Source organism: Rhynchophorus ferrugineus, unplaced genomic scaffold, assembly GCF_030347505.1.
Source record: "Rhynchophorus ferrugineus isolate W39M unplaced genomic scaffold, kcgeb_rfMv2 rfM4, whole genome shotgun sequence".
NCBI classification, from domain to species: domain Eukaryota; kingdom Metazoa; phylum Arthropoda; class Insecta; order Coleoptera; family Curculionidae; genus Rhynchophorus; species Rhynchophorus ferrugineus.
In genome coordinates, this window is record NW_027472583.1 from 9,208,382 (window position 1) to 9,222,011 (window position 13,630).

The following is a 13,630-nucleotide window of genomic DNA, read 5'->3' on the forward strand; positions in this document are numbered from 1 at the left end:
ATAAGTTCTAAACCAAAAGTCCGATTTCATGCGGCAACTTTGCGGCCTGCTGACGTCATACATTGTGATGACGTGCATTGGCTGTTTTATTGGATGGATTATATATATATAGCGTACAAGATATGGCAACAAGCCCCCGGACGTTGATCCGACCTAGTTTTTAATAAAATGAACCGAAAGTAACACGAATTTAACAACAATGTTAATACAAAGAAGAAAGACCGAAGCCGCCTTCCCAGCCTTTATACCCGGAGCGTATTTGATATATCCGGATAATCAATACACTTAATCTAATTAATTATCGCGATTTGGCGAACGGTTTGGCGTCGTTGTTGTCATTTTTTTTAATAAGCCGCCGTAGGAAGAGCTGCGCGTCGAGCGGACTCATCGCAGGCGGCCGTTCATTACCGATTCCGCTTTTTACGTTCTGGCAACATTCGTCCGTTTGCTAGATTAGCTTTCGGTCGACGAAATTAATTTAATTAATGTGACCCGGCGGGCATAATAATTCTGCCCCGACAGCTATCAAATTACCGCATAATTATAAACCGCCAAAACTGATACTAACGTAAGTTAATTGTTGATTGGCTTATTATAATTAGTCCGGCGATTGTTGTGAAACGATCGTCAACACGGAACACTGAGGCGGAACTCGCAAGGAATTATGATAAAAAATATGTTGTAGGTGGTGAAATATTTTATTCTTAAGTATAATTATCCAGTAATAGATAGAAGATAGTATGCTCATAGAAAGTTAAGTGGATTTGATTTTTCTCTTACTATAGCTCAGTTATCATTATCAAAGTAGCAATGGCAAACAAATTCGCAAAATGATTTGTGACAGAGTATTAAAAGAAATATTATTGCTCTTTTAAGAATATGAAAGAGATGGAGTGTAAATATAGGTGATAGGGGTATGATGTGACAACATAGATAAAGAGGTTATCAGATTCAGAGCCTGATAGCGGCTATAGCGGCATTATACCGGAATATAAACCTGTTCCATATTCTTGCGCATGAACCCAGTCATTTCAGTACCGGTACCCACGCGTTACTCTTTACGAGAATAGCGGTTTTTCTGCAATTAGTCTATATTATTCGTTACTTGACAGGGGAAATAAGAATAAATTAAATAACATAAAATAAAAAGAAAATGGAGTAAAAGTAATTTTGTCATATGCTAACAAAATGATTAGACAACAAAAAATAAACAGATTGAAGATGGCAGACAAAATGAAAAGAAAAAGAAGAACAGTGAGACAGATATTTAGGCTTGTATATTTTTTCAATTATATTTATTGTAAGTAGTCATCTAAAAACTTAAGTTGCAAAAGCCTTTTAAAACTAGGTAATTTTCAGATGATAGAAAATATAAAATATCCGAAATTGTACACAGAGCCTTTTTTTTGCTGAAATCAATTTTACTATGATCTAACAAAATTGTTATACCTATATAATAGAGAAAACACAGAACTGTAAAAAAAGAGAAACAATCTAAACTTACCGAAAAAAAAGTGGTGAGAAAATATATTATTTGATAATTAGCCATTCATAATATTCTATTATTAATATTCATTTAACAATATTCAAATTATATGTTACATAAGGCTTTTTAGTTAATATGTCTCGAAATTAGAGTTCCACTTTTTGATTATTAGAGCATGGATTTAATCGACTTCTAGATGCCTTTGGTTGGTTCTTGCGAAAAATATTCTAAATAAACGGTTTATATAATTTGCATATTCCACTTATTGCAATAAAATTTGTTATACGATATATATTATTTCAATAGTTTTGTGTCATTTCTCTGCATTGGACAGCTATATAAAATAAAGTAAATAATAAAACCCAATGCTTCAAATCTTATGTTATCAAATTACTTCACACACTTTCTGTGATCTACTCTTTACAATTAATTTATCTTTATAATTCATTACACTTCCTTTAGATATCTTCTATCTTTTGCTAAACTTTTCATATATATGTAATTTTAGAAATTGATACGAATAAACGGATTCAGATATTTTCTCTTTTTTTTCTTCTCTGCCTTTACGATAATCTTTAAACTAGTTTTCTTCCCAAATTATTTGACATAAATATCAACCTTTTCAAGAGCAACCTGCAAATTATTACTACTGAATAATAACACCGGGAAGAATAATGTAAACGTAAGATTAGCCTAAAAAAACTAATCTAACTGCTGCTGTCATAAACAACAAGGTGCGGAAATCTTACCTATCAATCTCGAAAAAAAAATGCGCTAAAGGGCGAACTTTTTCAGAACAGTTGATTCAGAAAGCTCGCCTGTATCAGTACCATATTAAGTCAAAATTATCAGAGAAGGATATACCACAGACGAAGGAAAGAGAAGGAAACCACGTGCAGATTGAAGTACTTTCTCTAAACTAAAAAAGCCAAGATGTGGAAAAGGTTGTGTTGCCAATATGCAACAAAATGTGCTAGATTGCATAAAGGTAATATTATTTTCTAGATATCCTGTACATACAGTAATTGACACAGTTTTTGTATGTACATAAAAATTCTGTTTCAACATATTTGTGTCCGCAATACTCGGAAACCAGTAAACTAAATGAGTTGAAAGTTTTCCACAACATTCCATTGTAATAGAAATATGTTGTGCATAATATTACCTTCGAAGCTCCTATCGAAACAAACACTCTAAACATTTTATGTTGCCTTATAATTTGTTATAGCTACGTTTCCGTGGTTTATATTCGTTATCATCTTAACCGACGCTGTGGAACAAATTATAATTACAATTCCAATTTATTACTATGGTTGCTTTGTTCAACATCCATGAAGTTAAAAATTATATCATATCTGACAAGTAACTAATACGTATGATACTTTCCTTTGCTATTTTCGCATATTTGTTTTCAAGGACATTTCGACGGATATCGGACTGTATATAGGGTATACATTTTGGCAACATATGTTCTCTATTCTAGAAGGGTTTCGCTTTTATTGAATCTAATTTCAATAATGGGTTTATTCATTTCATATGTTTTTTGTTTTTGTTTTTAAGCCCATTTTGATTGAGGACGTTGCCTCTTTTATAACAAATTTCATAATTACCTCACTGTAGATTTGAATCTAATTGCAGAGCGTGACAGATTGAAGCAAAGGGAGATGGTGATAAACATTTTAAGGTATTGGAATTTAACCGTTTAATATAAGCTACTTGAATCTGTTCACATCATCAATTAGTAAATATTTCTTAGTAGTATATTCCTTAATTTATTATATACTAGCGACCCGCCCCGGCTTCGCACGGGTGCAATGCTGATACTAAATTAAATACACTACAGAAAAAATATGAACGTTGTATATAAAAACATAGCGGCCCGCTCCGACTTTGCACGGGCATAAAATATATATGCCTATGTCACTCAATGAAAACATGATTAAAATCGATCCAGTATTTTTGGTTCATTCATTACTGCCCTTGGCCTGCACGCATTAAATTTGGAGTAAAACAATTCCTCTTCCCCTATACTTACTATGAAGATTTCCTGCTATCTTTGGAATATCTAAATTCATACAATTTTTATTACATTACACATTTTTAAACGCAAATTTTAAATTTGTAATATCTCCGAAAATATTTGTTTAATTTACATGCTGTAAGGAACCATATTGATCTATATTAATTGCACACTGTATTTAAGGTACTTAATTCGATAAGGATTAATGCCGTATTGCTTAAAATAGCTTCGTAAATAAGCCATTTTATCACGTAAAAAGTAAACAATAAAAATGGTTAATGTGGGTTATCCCTAAAAGATAAACATATACCATCCCGGACTTTTTTGTAGACCTTTTTATGGTGTACAATACTGTAGTACATTAATTTAATCTAACTCGTACGGTTAGGCAGCGTTTTTGCTAATTGCTAAATAAGCCTATAAAAATAGGTTAATTTACGACATCACGTTAGAAAGCTCTAAAATTAGCAATGTTGCCTTAGTATATTATGCATGTATTATACATATGAACCTTCCTCTTGAATCACTCTATCTATTGAAAAAAACCGCATCAAAATCCGTTGCGTAGTTTTAAAGATTTAAGCGGACATAAGGATATAGGGACAGAAAAGGCGACTTTGTTTTATACTATGTAGTGATAATATATATATATATATATATATATATATATATATATATATATATATATATATATATATATATATATATATATATAGCATTGATGATGTAAACAGATTCAAGTATCTTATATGAAACGATCATTCCTTCTGTGAAGTTACATGAAGTTCGAATAAATTATCGCAGCTAAATCTGTAAGATCACAGAAGGTTAACTTAAGCTTCTTAAAGAGCAGTAGTCATAAATTATTCCAATTAGGAAACATTGAATCTTTGAAACACACCCCTTGTTGGATTCCTGGTACAAGCATCGTAGTTCAACTCCTCATGCCACCAAAGACGGACTGAACTTGTGATAAAATAACATAGTCTACTGGAGTTTGGACGGAAGCTTGCAATTCATGGCATACGGCCACCATAAACCATATTTATTTCTATTTTCTAAAGGCCTAGTCCTATATTTAGTCAACCTAGTAAATATATAAGTATATCCGTTTCTTATTATAAGATATGAGCTGAAATAACCCAGGCATAACCCATAAATGACCCAATTTTTTTAGATTCCCTACTTTTTCAACTAACCTTTAATAGAAAGCTGTTAACATTTCATGATATTCTACTCATAAGTTTATGAGTTATAGCGCTAAGAGGGACACTACAATTTTTATTTTCAAAACAATGGAACAAAAACAATTTTTTCTTGATGGGAAAAAATAACGGTTCATGCGAAGCAATGTCATGAAATGTCTCCTCTCCATCAGAAATAACAATAAAACGTTGGTTTGCTGACTTCAAAAGTGGTCGTAGAAACATCGATGACTCAGAACGCAGCGGACGTCCAAATGAGGTGTTAATACCAAAATACATAAAAAAATTCTACAAATTGGTTTTAAATGATCAAAAAATAAAGTTGCGTGAGTTAGCTAATTTTATATATTATATATCAAAAGAACGTATTGGTTTTACTTCACAGTATTTCACTATGAGAAAGCTCTGTTCAAAGTTGGTGACGCGGTTGCTCACTGTTGATCAAATACAAAAACGATTTGATGATTCAGACCAGAGTTTGGCCATATTTAAACGTGTCAAACCAGAATTTTTACCTCGATATGTAATATGAGTGGAGCAACTGGTGACAAGTCCATTTTTAGTCTGATGACAAGTCCAAAAGATTAATCATTTGCATCATACAAAAGTGATATTGATATATCAGAGCGGAGGCGAAATGATTCTGTGGCCCTTTATCGAAATTACGTTGAAGAATAAAGCCAATTTTGATTAAGAAAAACGCATTTTCTTTGTTACAGCCGGCAATTTTTAGCCTATATATTAAAAATATCAAATACCACAGGTTTCAAGGTATGTTATACTAAATTACTTACTTAATTAATATTAATACAGCTACTTTAGTAACATTCCTCGAGAATGTAGTTTTATTCGCTTAATTGATATTATATTATGACCCGGCTGATTCAAAGTTAATTCTATATCGCCGCAGATATCTCAAAATTGGAGCCATATCAGTTTATCCGGCAGAAACTTTGAAACTAGTTAAGTAATTTAAGTACCATCTTCGGCTCCACGGGCCCCCAACAGTCATACATTATTAACACCATAAAATATAAGGATTTTGTAATCGTTATTACGACGCCGTTAGTTCTAATTGTATTATAATATAAGTTTAATTGTGTATATAACGGTGATCGTTACGGGCCAAATTTAAACGAAATTTATTACGGCTAGAGAGGAGTAATCGTAGCTGGGAGTGAAAGCGTTTCACTGCCGCACCAACTCTAAAGTTCACTGGAAATCAATCCGTAAGGAAAAATATGACACAATAAGGAGTTAAGTTATGTTCTTGAGACTTGTACTTATTAATAATTACAACGGAGCACATATTAATGGGATTTTAAAGCCATATATATTATCATGTATATGATCTAGGTATTTTGTTGCTTCATTTGAGGGACAAAATAATTTTAGTTAAATGGCTGCCACGCCTGGCTTGATATAGGAGGATAACGCGAAAAGTGTTCGCAACTGTAATTTTCAGAGAAGAATCGTATGTTTTTTTATTAATCCCTTAGATCTTTAGATCTTGTTAGTCCTGTTACTAATTTTAATTATATCCTGTAATTCTATTTTTATTATTAACAATGTCAAGGAGAAGACGACCTGACTTAGGTCGTCATATTCGTGGTGCGTCATAAGTGGGCGACAAGTTAGGTCACGTGCTAACTGATCTTTGTTACAGTTGGAGAAATAAGAATCGTTTGCCAATATTGTAAGTCATTAAGATGCAGTGATGAATTTACTGGGTTACTTTATGCCGTTCGTTTTTCCAACAATAGTTTTCCTTCCCGTATATTAAAGTCATAAAAAGTAATTATCTATGGAGCTCCCAACTTTTTCACTCAATCCAAAACGCTTAGCAGAAAATATATTTTCGACTTTATAAACAGATGAAACTATGAGGATAACAAATCAGGTTATTAAGAGAGATACCCAGCCAAATCGTACACCAAATGCCGCACTTTTCCCATCGCCCGACGCATCATCGTGCACAGGCAAGTTCTTCTGATAAAAGAGAGAGTTTTTTTCTTCAAACCATGCTACCTTTAGCAATTTTTAATATCTATCTGGTGAAGAAGGTTAGTAGTTTTTGTAAATAATAAAGTCGTTCACTGCTCTGATGTTTTCTGATGAGAGTGCTATATTCGCTAATACAGTGGATAAGGTTTTTCGCTTTCTTTATGATGTAACTCACACTACAGAACCATATGCAGACTTCAATGGTAAAAGTAGAAGGTATCAAGTCGGCAGAAGATATGGATTAAGGTCATAGAAATAGATATGAAAAATTCGATTGTCTGAAAGCACACTTGAGATAAAATGACAAAATCAACCATTTTAAACCAGATACCTGATAGACAACATTCAAACTCCTCACCAGTATAGAGGACAGTTAGATAAACTTGGCAACAAAAGAATGACGTTTACTTCAAGTGGAATTTTCAAATGGTCAATGCCCGGTACTTTTTCCACAGAATATATTTTATTCATAGTCAGAACAATGTTTCTCAAGCAGTAATAACGGACGAACAATCATACAACCGGCCCTGTATCAAAAACAAATCCCCAACAAAAAATTAACATTTTAAAAGGCTAATACAAGAGCAGGAAAAAAACTACTCGAGCTTAATCACTGGAGCGACAAGGAATAACAGAGGCAAAAAAAAAACTGGAGCACCCTTTTCTAACCCATCACTCAGCTCCCTCATCAGCCTAGCCGCCCCTCACCTCTTCCGCCGTCTCTCACCCGGTCCTTCTCCGCCTCCCAGTTTTGTCACGGGCTAACAAGAAGTCTCGGCAATAAAATTTATAAGCGACGCAAAACAACGACTTGCATGTAAATGCCCTCTCCGACTCGTCGACCTGGAAGAATGCCGGGTAAGAGTGGCAGGAGGGGGCAGGAGGAGGGCGAGGGGGAGGGAGAATTTGGTGTAGTAGGCCCAAAGGCCGTCACGGGAGTAATTAATTTCATATTCAAGTGACGAGCGTCAGAAATTATGTGTTGAAATTAATTATTGTACTTAACGTTTTAGTGCGGGGGTGAAGGTGGACGGAGGGCCGCGGAAAAGGCGGGGCGAGAGGGAGGAACGGTAAAAGGCTAATCGCCGAGGTACGGGAGCTTCCTCGTGAAAATCTTGAAGGGATGTACTTAATATATTTAATATCAGGAGTGGAATCTTGCATTATCGTGGAGTGTGAGATGAATATTTTATGGGGCCCATACGTGCCCGAAAAAGCAACGGTGTTTTTGACGGGGCGGGAGGGCGGTTTACGCCGACGGAAGGGAATAACAACAAGACCCTAACAAGAAATATTTTAATCGGGCTGATGAAATTTCTTCTATTTTACTCCTCTTTGACTTTGTGTTGTCTCTAATCAGCATGATAAATGCCTTTGATGTGTTTAAAACCGAGTTAATGTTGATGGATTACATCACTTGTTTCTATAAATAGGTAATATAGTGAAAAGAAGTTGATAATTTTATTTTAACTTTAATATGAAAAAGTGGATAGACGTTTTTAACAGCACTTTACAATATTTGATAAAAGTATTGACATATATTAATAATACTTCATTTGATAAATCTGGGAACTTTCTAAGGAAAAATTGCATTTGTTTAATATATAGTAAAGATCTTACGCCCAATGACTACTTCTCCATACGCCAAGAATGTGATATTTGAATAACTAACGTTGAAGTTTATGATGAAATAAAAACAAACTATTTTCCCGATAGGTTATAAACTTTTGAAATGTGATGGTGAGTGCACAAAATTTAATTTTGGCTAAAACTGAATATTTTAGGTTTACTTCATGGAAAGAAGACTTCAATAGACTTTCTACAGGCCTCAATATTGATATTGAGATAAAATTGGCGGTAAAATAAAATACGAACGATATAGACTATGAAAGGCAAAACTGGGTATTCTTATTAGAGACATTTACTAGTTGCAAAGGGGGATGTATAATAACGAACCTTGTATGATAAATCATACATATTCTTAAAAAACTACAATATCCAACTTATATGGAGATATATTTTACAATATATTAAGTTGCAGTATTACTATGTATTTAGAAAGCAGTTATACATTTTGAATGCTTATATAATAATACAGTGTTAATGTTCTATAGGGAATAGGGTCTGATCAAGTCTTTAGAAAAACAAAGGCAAAACAAAGGGGGTCCAAAGATGTTTTACTTTCGAAGAATGTTCATGGGAGAAACTGTAATGTATTTAGGAATGTATATGGAACAAAGAAGTCAGTGTATGAGATGTACGGATACAGACCATTTAACATTAGCGATCCTAACCATCCCATAAGGCTATCTGAAAGAAATTGTCGGGAAGGTTTTAGCATTCATAAATTTCAATATAATCTTAGAAATTTTAATATGGTCTTCGAGAAAAGACACGCGCTTAAAGCTTACTGCTTACTTACTTATTTGTGATTGTCCTAGGCAAGAGTGCAAAATGTAACAAGGAAAATGATCCCAGTCACGCCAGTAACCAGGCTTGGTAAGACCGGATATCTTCTGGGATAATTTCTAAGTTAGTCACTCGCCAGTCGGTAGGCTTAATTCCGAGAACCGCGGTTTTGAGCCCACATTAAACTGTAAGTCCAGTCCAGATATACCATCGTTGGTAAAAGGGGGCTTTAAAATATAAAATATAAAATAAAATTCCAATAATAAAAAATTCCAAAATTCCAGTAATTTTTACAAACATGATTACCTTGCATATCTATTAGACAAGAGTTTTCAAAGTTAACTATATAATATCTCTCGAAAAGTGAAGGAGAATGTAATGTTAGATACCGTATAATCATAACACAGTTATACAATTATTTCAGAGGAAATAGTAAATCTGATAACTATTTTCAGAAAACTCGGGAATATACAGCATTTTAAAGGATGTAAATTATACCCTGTTACGTTTTAGATGGTCTAAATATAATTCGTGAAGAAGACCGATGGAATTTCCAAACATTGCTTTTAAAACAGTTCAAATTTTAAAAACATATCATCAAATTCAGAAAGATTCCTTACATAGGTTTGTATTCTTAGTCGGAACTTGCGGAGCGAATATTGTAGCATTAGACCACTCATGGAAAGATGATCATAAAAACAGCAAAAAAATAATTAAAGTTGATGGAAAAGGTAAAACTTATAACATAATTTCATTAGGTTTGTTTAGACATAATATCTTTCAATAGTTCATGCTAGAAACAGGCATGGATTTATTCTTGGAGCTCAGTTAGTGTTTTTTTTCTCCAAGTTCACAGGCGACTACCATGGTGAAATGGACCATAACGTCTTTTAGCTTTTTGTAAGTAAAGTTTAAATATAATTTTCAAGAAAGTTTTGTTCCGGTAGTAGAACTATATTCATATCAAAATAACTAGATAATGAAACGTGAGTTGAAAATAGAGCAACAAAGAAAACAAGTTCTATACTTAAAAATGTAAATATTGTAGGACATATGAAAATAATACAATATTTTTATTTAGTTGGATTAGGTCCAATTGATAATATAACTTAAAATAAACGAACCATGAATTCATCAAAATCATAGGTAGCTTGGAAAATAGGGTAATGAAAATATAATGAAACAACTCAATACTACAAATAATTGAGGCTATTTAATTAACTGTTGTTTAAGTCCTCCGATAATATATGCATTAGATTTACTATAATATTAAAACAAAGTATATTGAATAACATTATATTTTATTGTTAAATACCAAAGCTAAAATAATCAAAGTCAAAGGTAGGATAACATAAATTTCGATGACGTCGGTTCACTGTTATTTTGGAATATTCAAAATTGTACTCCTTTGAAGGTATTGAATTGTATTCGCTATTATATGGCGGTTGCAGCTTTCAATTATAAAACCTTCGTATCCCCATGAGTTAAAACGGGATTCGCGCTTCGCACTAAATATCCTGGCACTACAGCAGGCGGAAAAATTAAAACGAACCTTTAAATTAATCCCCCCGAACATAATAAGCATTACGCCGACACACCAGGCGATCATTTACTTCCACTTAGCCCCTAATTGAAAAAGTCGTTAGGCCACTGGCACCCCTCCAACCTCACTCACTTTCCCGTCGTCTCCGACGGGTTCGCCACCATTCGCCCCCCGCGTCGCCGGAGCGCCGCGGCCGCCGTCGCCCCCGCCAGGATGACATAACATTATGAAAACAATAAATCTCTAGCGCGCCAGTCGTAATTCCGGCCTCAAAAGCACCGTATTTGTCTTCGACGTAATAAATAGCGAGATCGATAATAATAATAAGGGCCTCACGTGCCTGCTGTCCATATAAGGCGTCCGGGGTAATAATATGTCGGACGGTGTAGCGGCCCTCTCACCCCCCGGGTCGCCGTTTCTCGCCGTAGGTTCGCCTCGGGCCCGATTTTCCGTATATCATTATCGTGGATTAAAATAATTTCGTGATTGAAATTTAAGTGTGTTAACGTCGATAACGTTTTTAATGATGCTTTGTCGGGCGGCAAAATAACAACAAGCAAACCGAAGCCCATTTAAAATTTCAATTACCAGTCTAGGAACGGAAACAATTTTGCTGTTAGGTTACAGTATTTTCCTAGGGTAACGTAACGCGTGTAACGGAACACCCGACTGTATTATACTATACGGTCTCTGGTGAACAAATGCCAATCGTTTTAATGGTACAGGGACGAGAATTTGGTCTTTAGGTATTAGACGGGAAAATTGTTACAATTTTGGATAGGCTTGCGGGGTTGGTAAATCTTTGTTAACTTTCGTGCCATTTTTTCTAAAACATGATTGAACTTTACAGGTAATTTTGGAGAAATGTTTCGCGGTGCCCAATAAGTAGATGTTGCTATTTTACTTAGAACCTATCACTTGTCACTATGCTAAAAGCCGCGAAGAGATTTCGTTTCTATAATGTGTTTGTTTATATTAGCAGGTCAATTGAAAAGACCCCGGCCTGACCCATAGTGTATAAATTTGACAGCTGTCGGATCATTAGTTTATGAAATATAGCATGAAATATAAGCAAAAAACAATTTTGTGATTCTCTATTTTGGTATTTTGGAAAAACGGCCGCATTTGAAGAGAAAGAAAGTGCTTCACCAAGACAATGCAGCGTGTCAAAGTCAGTGAAAACGATGGCAAAAATCCATGAATTGGGTTTCGAATTGCTTCTTCATCCACCGTATTCTCCAGATCTGGCCCCCAACGGCTATTTTCTGTTCTCAGATCTTAGAAGAATATTCGCTGGGAAGAAATTTTCGTCGAATGTGATCGGTCGATGGTGATCGACGAAACCGAGGCCTATTTGAGGATGAAGCAAAGGACAAATCGTATCACAAAAATAGTATCGAAAATTTCGAGGGTCGCTATAATCAGTGTATCACCCTTGAAGGGAAATATGTTGTATAAAAAAAATTGCCAAAAAAATTTGTTTTACAATGGTAGACCGGGGATTTCTCAATTGAATTGTTATTAGCGCCATTTTCAGTATTTGACGATTAAAAATTATTAGTCATTAGTTCATTAGTGTAATATTAGTTGGTAGTATAATATAAGTACATACATATAATCGATCTGCAATGTGTTGTACACCCAAATGAACAAAGAAGTAGTTCTGTAGTAATTTAATAGTATTTTTATTTAAAATTCAATGACACCTGACGTTAGAGCTGCTACGTGACGCACCAGCTTCGCAAATTTTATGAAAGAACCAGTCAAATATATTCTCAGCCAAATGTTGTAAGGAAAACCAAATATTGTTGGTATAGCTGTGATTTAGACTCACCACTCAAATTAACTGAATTAGCGATTGTAATCTCATCTAGATTTTGGACATAGCGAAACTTTTCAATAGAGTCCCCTATTGAGTTTGCTCTCTATTACTCTATGGATTGAGTAACAACGTGACTAGAAATCCGTAGAAATACTTGGCGCAGAAACAGATTTTTTGCTGTTGCCTAGATATTACTGTTACCTGCTCTTGATGGAGTAATGGAGGAGAAGACATATTTCTTGTTGTTATCGTCTTTAGTCCAATTGGTCCCATTTAAATAGTATGAGACCATTTATATTAATAAAAATCTTAAAATTTTAACCAATAATATATTTTTGTCTACAAGAAACTATAGTAGCCAAGCATATGAACGGAAATCAATTAACCAAATCTTGGATTTCCTATTGTTGAACATTCCACGATTTAAGAACTCCATCAATACCAACGATATCAGTAGAAAGAAATAAAGAACTGAAGAGTTTCTCATGTAACTTATATATGCTGTTCCCATTCCCGTAGGAACTTAATTCAGAATAACTCTTTTTAAAAATTTGGTAAAAAATTGTTCAAAATTTCCTTGCAGTCCCAATCAGCTTTAACTTGACGAAAAAATAATGTTTCTTTTTTAAATAGTCACGATAGAAGAAAGTATAGAGCAGCGTCAAACAATCTTTAAAAAAATCGGTTTAATAAAACTTGAGATATTATGTCGAGTGTTTCGTAATTTCGAGAAAAATGCCAGGTCAGAAGAACAACAATATCTCAATATCGTCTTTGAAAATATGGAAGAAACCCAATTTTTCATATCTCTAGACTACAGTAACCTTTGATATGGCGATAATATCGTTCGCTTAATTTTTTCTGTCGTGCCTCATAGGTAATATTACCATGAAACTAATTCAAACTGAACCAGGAAAAAAACGGGTATATTAATTTCATCTCTAACAAAAGCACGCTCAAGCAGGAATTCCGTTCTATAATCCCGCATTCACTATTAATTAGGATCGTCGGGAAATTAAATCCAAAATTAGAACTCCAACGGATTTGATTTAATCAAAGAAGAAGTTCGCGGAAGAGAACCTAACGCTATTTCGCTCGTTTCTTTCTTTTTTCCATCCCGTCATCGTCGGCCAACTGTTGG